Source organism: Acomys minous (genome assembly GCF_964271855.1).
Source record: "Acomys minous genome assembly, chromosome: 10".
Taxonomy (NCBI): Eukaryota; Metazoa; Chordata; class Mammalia; order Rodentia; family Muridae; genus Acomys; species Acomys minous.
The window spans coordinates 44,896,296-44,910,566 of NC_140491.1; the positions used below are offsets into that span (position 1 = coordinate 44,896,296).

The 14,271-nt window shown below is 44.6% G+C and overlaps 1 long non-coding RNA gene across 1 annotated transcript in view; it reads right to left on the reverse strand.

The window, feature by feature from the left end:
- Window positions 1-7,274: 7,274 nt before the first annotated feature.
- LOC311606892 overlaps window positions 7,275-14,271 on the reverse strand; it is a 45,358-nt gene continuing 38,361 nt past the window's right edge. Inside the window, exon 3 of the long non-coding RNA XR_014782453.1 lies at window positions 7,275-7,335. This is a non-coding gene — a long non-coding RNA (uncharacterized lncRNA). The remainder of the gene's footprint in view (window positions 7,336-14,271) is intronic.

Below are 14,271 nucleotides of genomic sequence, written 5' to 3' on the forward strand. Positions count from 1 at the left end.
TCCTTTAGTCAGATGATTGACTAGACCGGCAGGATTAACTGTTGTTGTTGTTGTTTTGGTTTTTTGTTTGTTTGCTTGCTTGTTTGTTTGTTGGGACAAGGTTTCTCTAGTTGTCCTGGACTTGCTTTGTAGACCAGGCTGGCCTTGAATCCATAGAGATCTGTCTGCCCCTGCCTCCTGAGTGCTGGGATTAACAACTCTTAAGGGACCAAACAGGGGCACATCTCCACCTGGAGGTAGATTCCCTCATTTTGGCTAAAAAGTGACAGCTTTTCCCTGAATTGCCCTTCAACACAACTATACTAATAGGAACCAGAACACTGGCAAAGACAGTTGTTGATCCAAGCCTTGGTCCGGAGGCAGTGAGGTTTTCTGAAACAGGATTCTTTGCATAGCCTTGGCCAATACTGGACTCGTTTTGTAGACCAGGCTGGCCTCAAACTCACAGAGATCCATCTGTCTCTGCCTCCCAGAGTGCTGGGATTACAGGTGTGTGCCACTGCGCCCAAGAACCACAGGTTCTTAACTGAAGAGGATCTTGCCCCAGGGCACACTTAAAATATCCAGAGACTTTACGAGTGTTGCTCTGTCATCTGCTGCATAGAAGCCAAGGGAGCTGTGGCTTCTTTTCCATCTCAAAGACAGTCTCTACAGCAGAAAAATAACCAGATGGAAAGACTTTGCTCCAAAGCAACGAAATGCAGCCATCAGTATCACCGGACTATGTTCATTCCCAGGTCTCCTCACTGAGGAGTAAGAAACTGCACCTCATCTCCCCTGAAGGGAAGTAGGGCTGGTCTGGGTAAGCGGCTGGGAGAAGTGTGTGTGTGTGTGTGTGTGTGTGTGTGTGTGTGTGTGTGTGTGTGTGTGTGTGTGTGTGTGTCTCGCTTCTAAATAAAAAATAAAAGATCTTGCAGCTCCTCAGCCATGAAGGCAAAGGTAGTTTCTATGCAGATGCTGGAGCCCAGAAAAAGAAGCTGCAAGCCAGATCCTTGCACAGGGAACAGCTGTCCTGCTCAGGCACCAGCCCTTGGATGATTTTGCCAGTGTGTGAGAGATAAATACTGAGAGTGGAAAGACACAAAGAGCTGGGAGATGTTAGCCAGCTAGCGCAGCAGAGCTCAGCTTCCTCAGAGCAACACACAGACCGAAGAGGAGGTGGGCCAGCTTTCTAGACTGCTCCCTCAGCTTCCCATGACACCAGCCACATTGTGTCGAGTCACGGGCATGAATGTGACTCAACCCAGCACTGCGAGACTCATTACCCTAGCTCCAGATTCTGTGCTGTCTATACCTGACGGTCGCCTTCACGCCTCACACAAAAAAAGAAGAAAATGAAAACTTGCCTTAGGGATAAGGGATAAGCAAGGTCCAAGGACTAAGAGGCCCAGACAAAAACAGCCAGGAAGCCCTGGACCAAGCCTGAGCCCTTGGAGGACATCAGGATGGAGGACAATCTGCTATTTCCTTCATCCTCCTGCCATGTTACGAGGAATGACAGAAATGAATTTCAAACAATAAGGGCTCGTATTTAATTATTATGATTTATTAGCACCGAGTCCATGAAACAGTCCCTGGACATGCCATTTCTCATCCCCCAGCGCGCCTGCAAGTCTGCAGAGCCTCCTGCTGCATCTTAAACAGTTCTTTTCATTATTGTCATCATTATTATTTATAGCAGCCCGGCCAGGGGGCAGCAGGGTAACTCCAGAAAGTTCGCAGCAAGTTCAAGGCTTGGTCACAGGCCTTGAGAGTATCTATGGCAATCAGAAGAGAGCCTTGGAGCTTGGAGAGAGGATGCAGCTGCTGCCTGAGGGTCTCAGGGACCATGGCCATCCATCTAAGAATCCCCAGGGGCTGTGGCCATCAGTCTGAGGGATCCAGGGACCATGGCCATCGGTCTGAGGGCTCCGAGGATGGAAAGGTAAAAGTTCTGTATTTTCTTCTTTCAACAACAACAACAACAACAACAACAACAACAAAGCAGTGAGCTACAAATGACTATGCAACTTACTATTCTCACAATTTTTAATTTCACAGAACAAGTCAGAAGCATTTAATGTGTTCATGTACTTACACAGCTAGCATCACCATTAGGCTCCAGAATCTTTTCATCTTGTAATGCTGAATAGTTAGGACTCTCTCGGTATTTTTTTTATTTTATTAATTTATTCATATTACATCTCAATGGTTATCCCCTCCCGACTCTCTCAGTATTATGAAGCACTTTAAGATGTGCCCAGAGCGTCCCCATCTTCCCGTTTCTCCTTCAACAACTGCAGAGCCCACCTGGTGGGTGCTTTTTAGACACACTGCTTGGAGCTGGCCCATTGACACACTGCCTTGGAATAGAATGCTCATGGTGTCCCACAGCTGCATTCCTAGCAGAGCAGTCACACGGCACTACATTAAGACAATACACCATACTCAGAGGGGAACTGTGGCTATAGATGCATAAGAAGCAGAGGTCCTGGGTCCAGCAGACGCAGCTCGTAGCTTGAAGTATCACTTCCTCTCCCTTCAGCTGGGAGGTCACTGGATGGGAAGCAGGGAATTCTGAAAGAGAAGACGGTTCCAAATGCTCACCTCTGAGTCTGGGAAGTTATGATACAACCCTGTGCCCCTAGGCTGGGTACCAAATCCCGGAAGACTGCTGTCCACGCGGAGCTTGCAGCTAGTTACAGAGGGCACTGTCATGTCGTCACAGCAGCAAACACTTTTGGGTCACTCCATGGTTTCCAAGCACTAGACATGTTTTTAGTGATGGTTAGGTGTCTAGGTGAAGTGCATCATCATCAAGTGCAACGCAGTAGGCTGTAGTTGGTTCACAAGACTGTGCCACCATCGACGTCTGACAGCAACATGTTCTCATCACACAAAAGCAGCCCCATGTCTGACAGCCCAGTCACCGCATTCCCACTTCTTGCCACAGTAGATTTGTTTACTTTCCGCCATTGATAACTTGCCTGCTCAGGCTACTTCCTGTAAATGGAACCGTTGTTAAATGTGGTACACTCACTCAGCATGTTTCAAAGGCTCACCCTGGGATGATGATGTCAGTATTTCACTTTTCTTTGTGGCTGAATAACCTCCTAGCATACAGACATGACGTGTGTTCTCATCAGCTGAGAGGTATTTTTAAGTTATTTCAACCTTTTGGTCATCATAAGTCATGTTGCCCAACACCGTCATATGAAGCTTTGTGCACACATGATGTATGTATATATGTAGACGTGATGGTATATGGATGTATGTGCATGTGTGTGGTATATGTGTGTGTGCACATGTAGCTGGTGTGTATGTGTATATATAAGTGTTTCCCAGCACATGTTCATATTACTTTGATCACAGCTAGCTAGTGCATGAACATGCTACACACATAAACCACACATGTGCACATATATGCATATATCATATATGTGTGCACAAATTTTCATCAGAAGGCTTGCAACAATATTTGTTATAATTTCCTCTGTATTTGCCTCATTTCTGAGGATGCTGAATATCTCATTTGCATATTTCTTTTGGAGAAATGCCTACTCGGGTCTTTTTTGTTTTGTTTTGTTTTGTTTTTCGAGACAGGGTCTCTCTATGTAGCCTTGGCTGCCCTGGACTCACTTTGTAGACCAGGCTAGCCTCGAACTCACAGTGATCTGCCTGCCTCTGCCTCCCGAGTGCTGGGATTAAAGGCGTGCGCCACCACGCCTGGCCTGCTGACTCAGGTCTTTTGCCTACTTTTCAATTCTATTTTATGGACCAGTTACATGAGTTCCTTGAATATTCTGGAAATTAGAGTCTTATCTGACCTATATAGATAGAGATGTGTTGCAAACATTTTTTTTTCCATTCCTTGGGTTCTCTTGAGCTATTCTTTGGTGCACAAATGTATTTAATTGTAGGGAGCTGGAGATATATGTTCACAGTTGAAAGTACCTATTGCCCTTGCAGAGGACCAAGGTTTAGTTTCCAGAACCACAGGTGGCTCACAATCATCTACAACTCTAGCGTCAGGAATCCAACTCCCTGTTCTAACATCTAAGGGCACCAGGCATGCACATAGTACACATATACACATGCAGGCAAAACACTCATACATTTAAAAAAATAAACCTTTTTAAAGTATTTAATTTTAATAGAAACTGTCTCTTTTTATTTGGTTCCTTTTGGATTTATTTATTTGTTTGTTTATTTATTTATTTTGGTCATTTGTTTTTGTTTTTTGTTTTTTAAACATCATGTTGAGGAAGTTGTTGCCAGATGCAATGTGATGGTGACTAAGGCCTGAGTTTTGCTCTAGATGTCAATGCCCCTCATGGATCTATAAACCGTTTTGAGTTGACTGTGTATGTTGTAAGGAGGCAGATAGCACTTCATTCTTGTGTCTGTCTCTCCTGTTCGCTGCGTCATTGGTTGTAGGGACCATCCATTCCCTCCTGCCCAGTTATGATACACTGACCATAGACACACAAGGCTTGTTTGGGGCCCAGGAGCTGTTCCAGGCATTTTCACCTCACAGGATTCCTATGCTGATTAATCAGAGAAAGACACAAATTCCTTGTGATCTGAGTTTTAGACCCAGCAGAAGGCTCCTCACTCTGCCTAATTAAGTCAAGGCTATTTCAGAACCAAGAGATTTGTGCTCAGAGAATAGTGATGTTTAAGGCTGTCTCAGAAACACCAGCTGATTCAGTTTGGCAAGAAAGATAGATATCAGAAACAAAGTAAAACTACCATATTAGAGGGCTAGAGGGATGGTTTGGCAGTTAAGAACCTTTACCACACTTCCAGAGGCCCACAGTTCAGGTCTCAGCCCCCACGTGGTGGTTTACAACCATCTGTAACTCCAGTGCCAGGGGATCAGATGCCCTCTTCTGGCCTCTGAGAGCACCAGGCACACACAGTACACACATACACGCAAGCAAAACACTCATGCACATAAAAAAAAAATCCAAACAATCTTTTTAAACTATTATTTTAATGCTTCTAGATAATATCTGCCTAAAAACTTTAACATGATCAAGTCAAGACTAACTGACCATGCAAGTAAGAAAATTCAGAGTCTCATTGGTTGCTATGTAAATATTTGGACAATAAATGATTTTCCCATATCCATCACAATGAGCAAAAGAGCATCAGTTTTGAAACTATTCCACTCACAATAATAAGAAAAATATAAAATACTATGGGCAGTTAAAAAGATTTACAGATGACGTAAAGAGAGTAACTTGGTGACTAGGCAGTGGTTTTAAAGTCAGTGCTACAGCATGAGCCAGATGGTGTTCTGCAGTTTTGTGAGCCATGTGATCTGTCTCTGCTTCTCACTCCTGCCTTTACAGTACAAAAGCAGCCAGAGCCAAAACATAAATGAGGGCAACTGCATTCCAGTAAAGCTTTATTTACATAAACAGATGGGGAGGGGACAACTTGTCCCATGGGATGTGATTTTCCAGCTCAGCCTCTGCTGTTGTCTTGGTTTTCTACAATGAGCATGATGCTGCTCTAAGTTGTTCCATCTCTTGAAATATTTCCTGGAGATAAATGATTGAAACTTGGACTACTGAGCCAAGGAGTAAGCATAAAGTACTGATGTCATGGGTAGACATTGACGAACTGCAGCCTAAGTTACTATTCATGGGAATCGTCACTCCATAGAGGCAAGTATTAGAGACATCATTTAAAAACTGTTAAATAAAGCTTAGAAATTTCAAGGAGCGGGTGGAAGAGAGGGCCCAGTGGCTAAGAGTAGATGCTGCTGTTCCAGAAGTCTTAAGTTCCATTCCCAGCACCCACGTCAGGCCTCTCCCAACCACCTGTAATTCAAGCTCTGTGGAATAAAGCACCCTTTTCTGGCCTCTGCAGGCACTGTGCTCATATACACATACTCTCCCAGTTCTTCCCACTTCCCATACATATATACATAATTAAAACGAAAATAAAATATTTTTTTAATTTTTGAGATGATAATATAATTTACATTTCTCCTTTTCAACCCTTCCATATACCCCTCCTTGCTCTATTTCAAAATCATGGCCTCTTTTTTTTCATTGATTATTATCACATGCACACATGTATGTGTGTGTGTGTGTGTGTGTGTGTGTGTGTGTGTGTGTATGAGTGTATGAGTGTGCTTATGTATCCCTAAAAAGAAGTTGCTCAGTCTGTATACATGCGTTCAGGACTAGCCATTTGGTATTTAATAACCAATTGGTATACTTTTCCTTGGGGAAGACCATTTCTCCTACTCTCAACATTCCTTAGTTGTCTGTTGTAGAAGAATTTTAATCCAGCAACCAACATGGCAACTCTGACAAGGGATCACATTCTAAGACCTAGGAGCGTGAAATTCTGCGGTGATACAGACACACCCTTAGCATATACATTTAATCCCTCTGGATGGAATTTAGTACACACCTTTAATTCCAAACAATGACATCTAGTTGAGGGGCAGACAAAGTGACAAATCAGAGAAAGATTTGACAGACCTTCAGAGATAGGATACACCCAGCTCTCACAAGAACAGATACTTAAGAGCAGTGAGGTGGGGTGGCGGTGCAGCTTGGTGAAGTTCAGTTGAGTTCATGCAGTTCAGTTCATGGAGTTGAGGGACACTTTTTTGAAGCAGAGCAATTCAGTGAAAAGTCAGTTTGAATCAGTCAACTTGGCAGAGGGTTTTGAGCCAGAAGAGCTCTGTTGAAACAGCCAGCCAGAGCTCAGAAAGAACTAGAAAGGGTGAGCTTATTCAGCAGTAAGTCTCGGAGCCTGAAAACATTATAGGCCTAGGTTAGCAGATAGAGGCTGGAAACTGAGGCCTTCAAGGTCCAGGCTTGCAGAAGATTACATTGTATAGCGGCTAGACGCTTCCATGCCTAGGCCCAGCGATAGTTAGATATGAAAGCTCTGGGCTCAGCCCAATCCATGCATTAGTAAAACTTGGTTACAGATCTCATCTCATGCCCTCTTCTGAGGAAATAAAAACAACACTCACAGTCTGTAGTTCTTTGAGTGGAGTTGAGGCCTCATGGGCTCTTCCTTGTCCACTTTGGCATGTGTATTGGAATCATCCTTGTTCGGCTTATGTTTGGCCGGTCGTGATAGTGAGTCTAGCCTCTGACTATAAGAGAAGACACAGTCTCACCTAAAACTTCCTGAGCCTCCAGCCCTTATAATCTTTCTGCCCCGACTTCCAGAGTGTTCCCTGGTCCTTAGGAGTCTTTTATATGTATGCATTGGAACTGGGATCTACAACTCTTCATTTTGATTGGTTGTGGTTTTCTGTAGTGTTTTCCATCTGTCGCAAAGAGAAGTTGTCTTGATTGGGATTATAATTACATTTATCTGTGGATATGAGGACAAACATTAAGATTATTACTATTAGAGATTATCCAGGGCTCTCCTCTAATACCCACACTTCACTAGCCTTGGGTATGTGGCTAGGTGTCCAGTGCCAGACATGGTTTCTTTCTTAACTCCAATTAGAGAGCTGTTGGTTACTGCCAAGGTATGTGTGCCAATACTACACCCTCATGGTGCCATGCTGGCCACTGTTGTGGTGCACTGGCATCATAGCTGGGAAGCTTACAGGGTACTTTCTGGTACCCTGAAAGTTAGTCCTCATGGAGGGAACAGTCAATTCAACTCCAGCTTAGGGGCCTCTGGGTTTTACGTTTGAAGTACATAAGTTTTTATGTGGTACCCTAGCCACAGTGTTGACGTGAAAGCTTTTGGCTGTCTGGAGGCAGGTGTCACTACGTTATTGTAACTGATCTCAAAGTCCTGGGCTTTAGGAAATCCTTCTGTTTCTGCTCCTAAATAGCTGGGAGTACAAGTGTGCATGGGCGCATCTTGAAAGTAGAAGAGCTAAGAGAAAATGTGCTGTGGCTTCCCTCTGAATTACGTCATATCTCCTATGTGCAGACTTTTCAAATACTTTGGTTCTTGTGAGGCTGTTCTGATTTTCACTGGCACAGTGAAATACCAGAGGCAGTGCAACTGAATAAAAAAAAAGAGAGAGAGGGTCATTGAGCTTACCGCTCTGAACATATCAGAGCAAGAAAGGACCTGGTGTTAGCTCAGTTCTGGTAATGATCATCTTGCTGGCTGGAGGCTTGGGGTGATAGAAAGCATCATTGGGCAACAGATAAGGAGTGCATCTGTGTGCACTGGTCCCTCTCTCCTTGTGAAGCCGTCGGATGGAGTCCACCCGGATGACCCCATCTAAGATGAATCTTTTCCCATGGCTCTGCCCGCACTCTGGTGGGCTTCAGTTTCCATCCTCTTGCTATATGACCATCAACATCTGGTCAACTACAGCCCTGCGTGAACTCAGCAGGCAGAGGGAGCAGTGGGTGTTCTAACCATAGTGTGCGCTATTTAAAGACGGTCTTTTAATGTTTATTTTTAAGTGCCTACTTTGAAGGTCTTAATTTGGCCAAGATGGAGAGTTTTAGTTCTGTGGCTGTGAAGATTTTGAACATGCTGGAAGTCGGGATTTCCCCAGAAGTGTCTCCTGAGAGGTTTCAAGGCACTTCCCAGCCCTGTTCTCCTATTCTTGGTCACCTCTGGAGAGTCCTGCTCCCAGTGGCTATCAACCAGTGAACCCCAAACTAACAGATGGCTGAAACCCTACCTTAAGTTCACAGGTACCACTTACCTCATGATACCATCCATGTACAGCTGCTGCATCTCACCATCTCACACGATGGTTTCCATGTCCCAGACACCATTTTAAGTGTAATTACTGGGATGCTATCTTTTTTTTTTTTTTTTTTTTTTTGAGACAGGTTTTCTCTGTATTAGTCTTGGCTATCCTGGACTCATTTTGTACACCAGGCTGGCCTCAAACTCACAGTGATCTACCTGCTTCTGCCTCCCAAGTGCTGAGATTAAACACATGTGCCACCACTCCCAGCCTGCTATCTTTTTTTTCTTTTTAGATTTATTTATTCTTATTATGTATACAGTGTTCCATTTGCATGTACGCCTGCACACCAGAAGAGGGCACCAGATCACATTATAGATGGTTGTGAGCCACCGTGGGGTTGCTGGGAATTGAACTCAGGACCTTTGTAAGAGCAGCCAGTGCTCTTAACCTCTGAGCCATCTCTCCAGCACTGGAATGCTATCTTGCTACGTAGTTAAAGTAAGAGAAAGTATTGGTTATTGCATTGAGACTTTGTCTCTTTCAAATAAGTGGGTGACTGAAAGTGACTCCAAGTTAGTGTTTAGCCAAACAGCCACAACACTTTGCTTGAAATAAACCAAAGAGGCCGAGCGTGGTGGTGCATGCCTTTAACCCCTGCACTCAGGAGGCAGAGGCAGGTGGATCACTGTGAGTTCAAGGCCAGCCTGGTCTACAAAGCGAGTCCAGGACAGTCAAGGCTACACAGAGAAACCCTGTCTTGAAAAACAAAAAAGAAAGATAGAAAGAAGCCAAAGAGATTTTAAGCTTGTAAGATTACGGCAGAGAAGTCTGAACTATTCAACATCCATGAGAAGAATTTCCCCACAGAGCTAAGAGTAAACCTTACCTAAGTCAAGGGGTTGTCATAGTTACTGGCTTTTTAACCCATTTAAGTAGAAACACAAGTAAGGACTCTGTGGGGGATTGAGACTAACATGACTGTGAGGTTATCTGCTGGACCAGGAGTTGATCTGAAGATCACCAGGGCTCCCAGCCCCCAAATTCTCCATCCATGGAGGAGACTGTCTACAGCCTCAGGCACCCTGAGTACAACTTTGTCTGTAGCCTCTCTGGCAAGAAGAGTAGCTAGCCAGCTATGATTTCAAAGGGTAATTTATCTCAAACCTATTCCATGTTTTGGAGTGCATCCTAGATGTTTTTTTGTTTTGTTTTGTTTTGTTTTTTATCCTATGACACATTATATTGCTTAGCTGGATCCAAGGACTGTGATTAGGCTATTAGGCTGGCTGCCCTGGGCCACCACTACCCCCTAAACAGTGTGAAAACAGACAGTGTCTCTCCGTCTCCATCTTATCAGCTCCCTGGGAGGTTCCTATTTTCTTTTCTGCGCTGGGAACTGGGCCTTAGCTTCAAGAACACTAGACTAGACCCCTTCAGTATGCCATAAAGTCACAACTCAAGCCCGCCTCAGGAAACTTCTAAGAAGCACAGACCTACAAGCCTCCCTGTTACACTTAGCATTGGGGGTACACCCTCCTGGGGCTCAGTTAGCGTCTCCAGGTCTTGGACTATTCACCAGGGATGTGTTACTCACTGCCATGGTGCCCACTGGCCTCCATTAATGCTGAGAGTCTGTACACCCTGAAGTAAGAACAAGACTCTAGAACCAGAAAGGCTCCTCGGATTTACGCTGCCCCCCCAGCTGCAGGCACACATCCTCTCCAAGCCTCCCTCAGCTTAGCTGCAGCCACCTCCCACCAGTCCCTGCATACAAAGACAGTGTCATCAAGCCCAAGGTGGCCAACCTACAAGAAGAACATTATGGTGGGCAGATCTGAGCCAGAGGTCCTGCTCAAACTATGGCACCAGCCAAGGACAATACATACAGTAAACTTCGAACCCCTACCCAGATCTAGCCAATGGACAGGGCATTCTCCACAGTTGAGTGGAGAGTGGGGTCTGACTTTCACAGGAAGTCTGGTGCCCCATATTTGACCACGTCCCCTGGATGGGGAGGCCTGGTGGCACTCAGAGGAAGGATAGCAGGCTACCAAGAAGAGACTTGATACCCTATGAGCATATACAGGGAGAGGAGGGCCCCCTCAGCACAGACATAGGGGAGGGGAGTAAGGGGAAAGAGGGAGGGAGGGAGGAATGGGAGAATACAAGGGATGGGATAACAATTTAGATGTAATATGAATAAATTAATAAAATATATTTTTAAAAAACACTGAGGCATAAAATGAGAAGAGAGATCTGGGTGCCACAGAGTGAGCTAGATTCACTGAATGGATGAAGGGCTTTGTCCTGAACATTCAGTACCAGCCTGGTCTACAAAATGAGTCCAGGACAGTCAAGGCTACACAGAGAAAAAAAAATGCTATGACAATTTCCACCACACAGGTTTGTCTAGAGCAGATATTCAAGAAAGACAATGACAATGTCACCCATCTTGGCTGCTTAATGTCTATGAAGTGTGAAGAAATGGGATTCTGCTTAAGAAAAACAGTCACTGTGGCTTGTGGCTTGGCTGAAGTGCAATCTCTCCACTTTCCTTAGCGCCTTTCCGTCTGCTGAAATCGCGTGTTTGCATCCGGGCATCTTCTGAACTGGTGGCCCCAGACTCATCACATGACTCCCATCTGCCTCTCCTCCCTCTGCTCACACAGCCCTGTGCCGAGGAAAGGATATTCAGGTCTGCCGCTGGGTTTCTTTCTGTCTGTCTGCTATATTTTACAGGAGCATCTTGAGGTCCTATGTTGCCCTTTATAGTTCAAATAGCCAGAAAGCTGCTAAGTCTTCAGATATGAAGCAGTAGTGCTCAGGGGCTGAGGCCCATGGAGTCCTTTTTCAGGGAGGAGAGAGATTGCTTCGTGTGCTGCTATGGTGTCTCTTTTGTTTGCCTTCTCCTCTGTCATCCATGTTTCTCTTCTTCCACACCCAGCTCCTCTTTCTTCTTTCTTCTTTCTTTTGAAAATATTTATTTTTAATCTTTGTTTATATGTCTGTGCATGTAATAAGTACAGGGACAGAATGAGCGGCTCGTTGTGGCAGCGTGGAGCAAAGGGAGAAAGGAGGAGAGTGCAGCAGACCCTCCAATGGTGGGCCTCAGGGCCTTTCATCTATGAGGCCCCATTCTTAAAGGTCCCAGTGCCTCTTGATAGCACCAGGGGCGAGTGACTTTCCTTGGTGTGTAAAGGGGGGGGGCACAGAGGGCAGAGAGGAAACATGCCAACACTCTAAATATGTCTAATCTCTCGTTCTCTAGATTGCTGAGGAGGCTCCACTGTGTATCATGAGGCCCATTGGTTTCAGATTTGGGTTCATAGATGTGCTTAGATTTACTGTTGGATTTAGTAAGAGCAAAACATCCTTTTCATCCTTCACCTACCATGGTTTTTTGACAGGGTTTCTCTGTGTAGCCCTAGTTGTCCTGGACTCGCTTTGAAGAGCAGGATGACCTCGAACTCACAGCAATCTACCTGCCTATTCCTCCCTGAGTGCTGGGATTAAAGGCATGTACCACCACACCCAGCTCCATACCATGTGTTAAATTTTCCCACACTTCAAAGTTCACCACCCATTCCATGGGACCCATGTCCCTGGAGGCCACTCTTCAGAAGGCAGCTGACCTCTTCGTTGGTTTGGTCTCTTTCCCCTTGGGTTGAGATACATCGTAGGTAATGTATTAGTCAGGGTTCTCTAGAAGAACAGAACGTATAGAATTAATATATGTTTTATTTATTTATTTTGTGTTTTCGAGACAGGGTCTCTCTGTGTAGCCTTGGCTGTCCTGGACTCCCTTTGTAGACTAGGCTGGCCTCAAATTCACAGCCATCCACCTGCCTCTGCCTCCCAAGTGCTGGGATTAAAGGCGTGGCGACACCAATATATAAGTCTTTAAGTGTCTAAAAGATTTTATTCTGTTTTCATGCTTGATAGGCAGTTTCACTGAGAGTTAACGTTTTCTTTCAGAACGTTGAAATCTTTGTTACTGGCTTGTAACAGTCACGATTCATAATGCCAGTACAATGCCAGAAATATTCCTCATATTTATTAGTGACTTTTCTTTTGGAATATGTTACTGTCCTGTCCTCCCGTTATTGGTGTCCTAAGATTGTACAGTAAAGTTAATGTGTTAAGTAAAGCAGTTTAAACATGGAAGTCCCTGAGGATGCAGCTGAGTGCTCAGCCGGAGGAAGGTTGATTATGTCCATGACAACGGTAGTCACAATGTTGGGGTTGATTGGTGCTGAAATCGCTGTTGTGGTAGTCATGGTAATGGTGATAAGGGGATGGTTATGATGGAGATGGTGAGTTAATGTTGATGGAGTCATCATGGTGCTACTGGTGGTAGTGATGATAAAGATGATTCAGATAATGGGTAGGATGTTGGTAGTAGTGATGGAAATAATGTCTATGGTGGTAGCTATGATAAAGATGGAGAGAATAGTTGTAAGGGTGGTGGTGAAAATGTAGTAATGGAGGAAATAGTTATGGTGGTGGTAGTGAGGATGGTGATGTAGGCAATGATTATAGGGATGCTGGTGATGTTGGGTTGGTTATGTTGATGTGAAAGTAATGGTTATGAATTTAGTAGTGATGAAAGCAGTGGCCATTGTCATGGTAGTGATGATGGTGATGAAGATAATCACCCGTGGTGGTGATAATAGTGATGGTGACGGTGAAGGCAGTAGTAGCTATGTTAGTGGTTATGATCATTGGGGAATGTAATACCTACCTATTGTGGTGATGCTGGTGATAGAGGTAATACCTATGGTGGTGGTGATGATGGTGGAGAAAAAGTGGTCCTCACTCTTCACTCTTAAAACTCCTACACAGAAGTGATACGTGATTCACGTCATTTCTTCCCGTGCCTTAATGACCAAATTATGTCATGAGCCATATGCGGACCTTTCAGTATAGACAAAGTGCAATCTCGCTGGGGCCCAGAGGACAAGCTGGGAAATGCCTCAGCCAGGTCTTTATTGGTGATTTTGCCTGACTTTGCATGTACATCCTCTCTTCAAGATGGCACCATCTACTTACTTCCTGTGTGTGTGTGTGTGTGTGTGTGTGTGTGTGTGTGTGTGTGTGTGACAGGGTTTCATGTATTCCAGGCTAGCTTTAAACTTATGGTGTAGCTAAGAAGGACCTTGAACTTCTGAAGCCATGTCTAGAGCTCCTCAGTGCAAGTATTGCAAGCATGTGTTACCACAGCCAATTTTGTTTATTGCTGGGGGTCAAAGCCCAGGCTTCATGTGTACTGGGTAAGCATTTTATCTTTCAAGGGAGCATCGAATCCTGCTGCTGAAGAGACATGGGCAGTCCTCTAGTCTTGGACGGTGCCTTTCTTAGCTAGCAAGTGAGGATGGTGGGGAAAGACCTCATTGCTTCCCTTTGAAGGGAAAACAAAGCATTAAGCACACTTCTTCCCTCTTAGCCACAAGGGGTATGTTATAAGACCCCAATACACATATTAACCAAAATTCCTCTCTTCCTCAGAGCTTTAAGTCCCCCGGTAGGACTTTAAAAGGTGGTTCTGGTGGTGGATTTGAAACTGGCTTGACTGAAGACAGTGGATACTTTATAAATGAAGACTGAAAAGATCTTGGTTTAAAAGAAAAAAT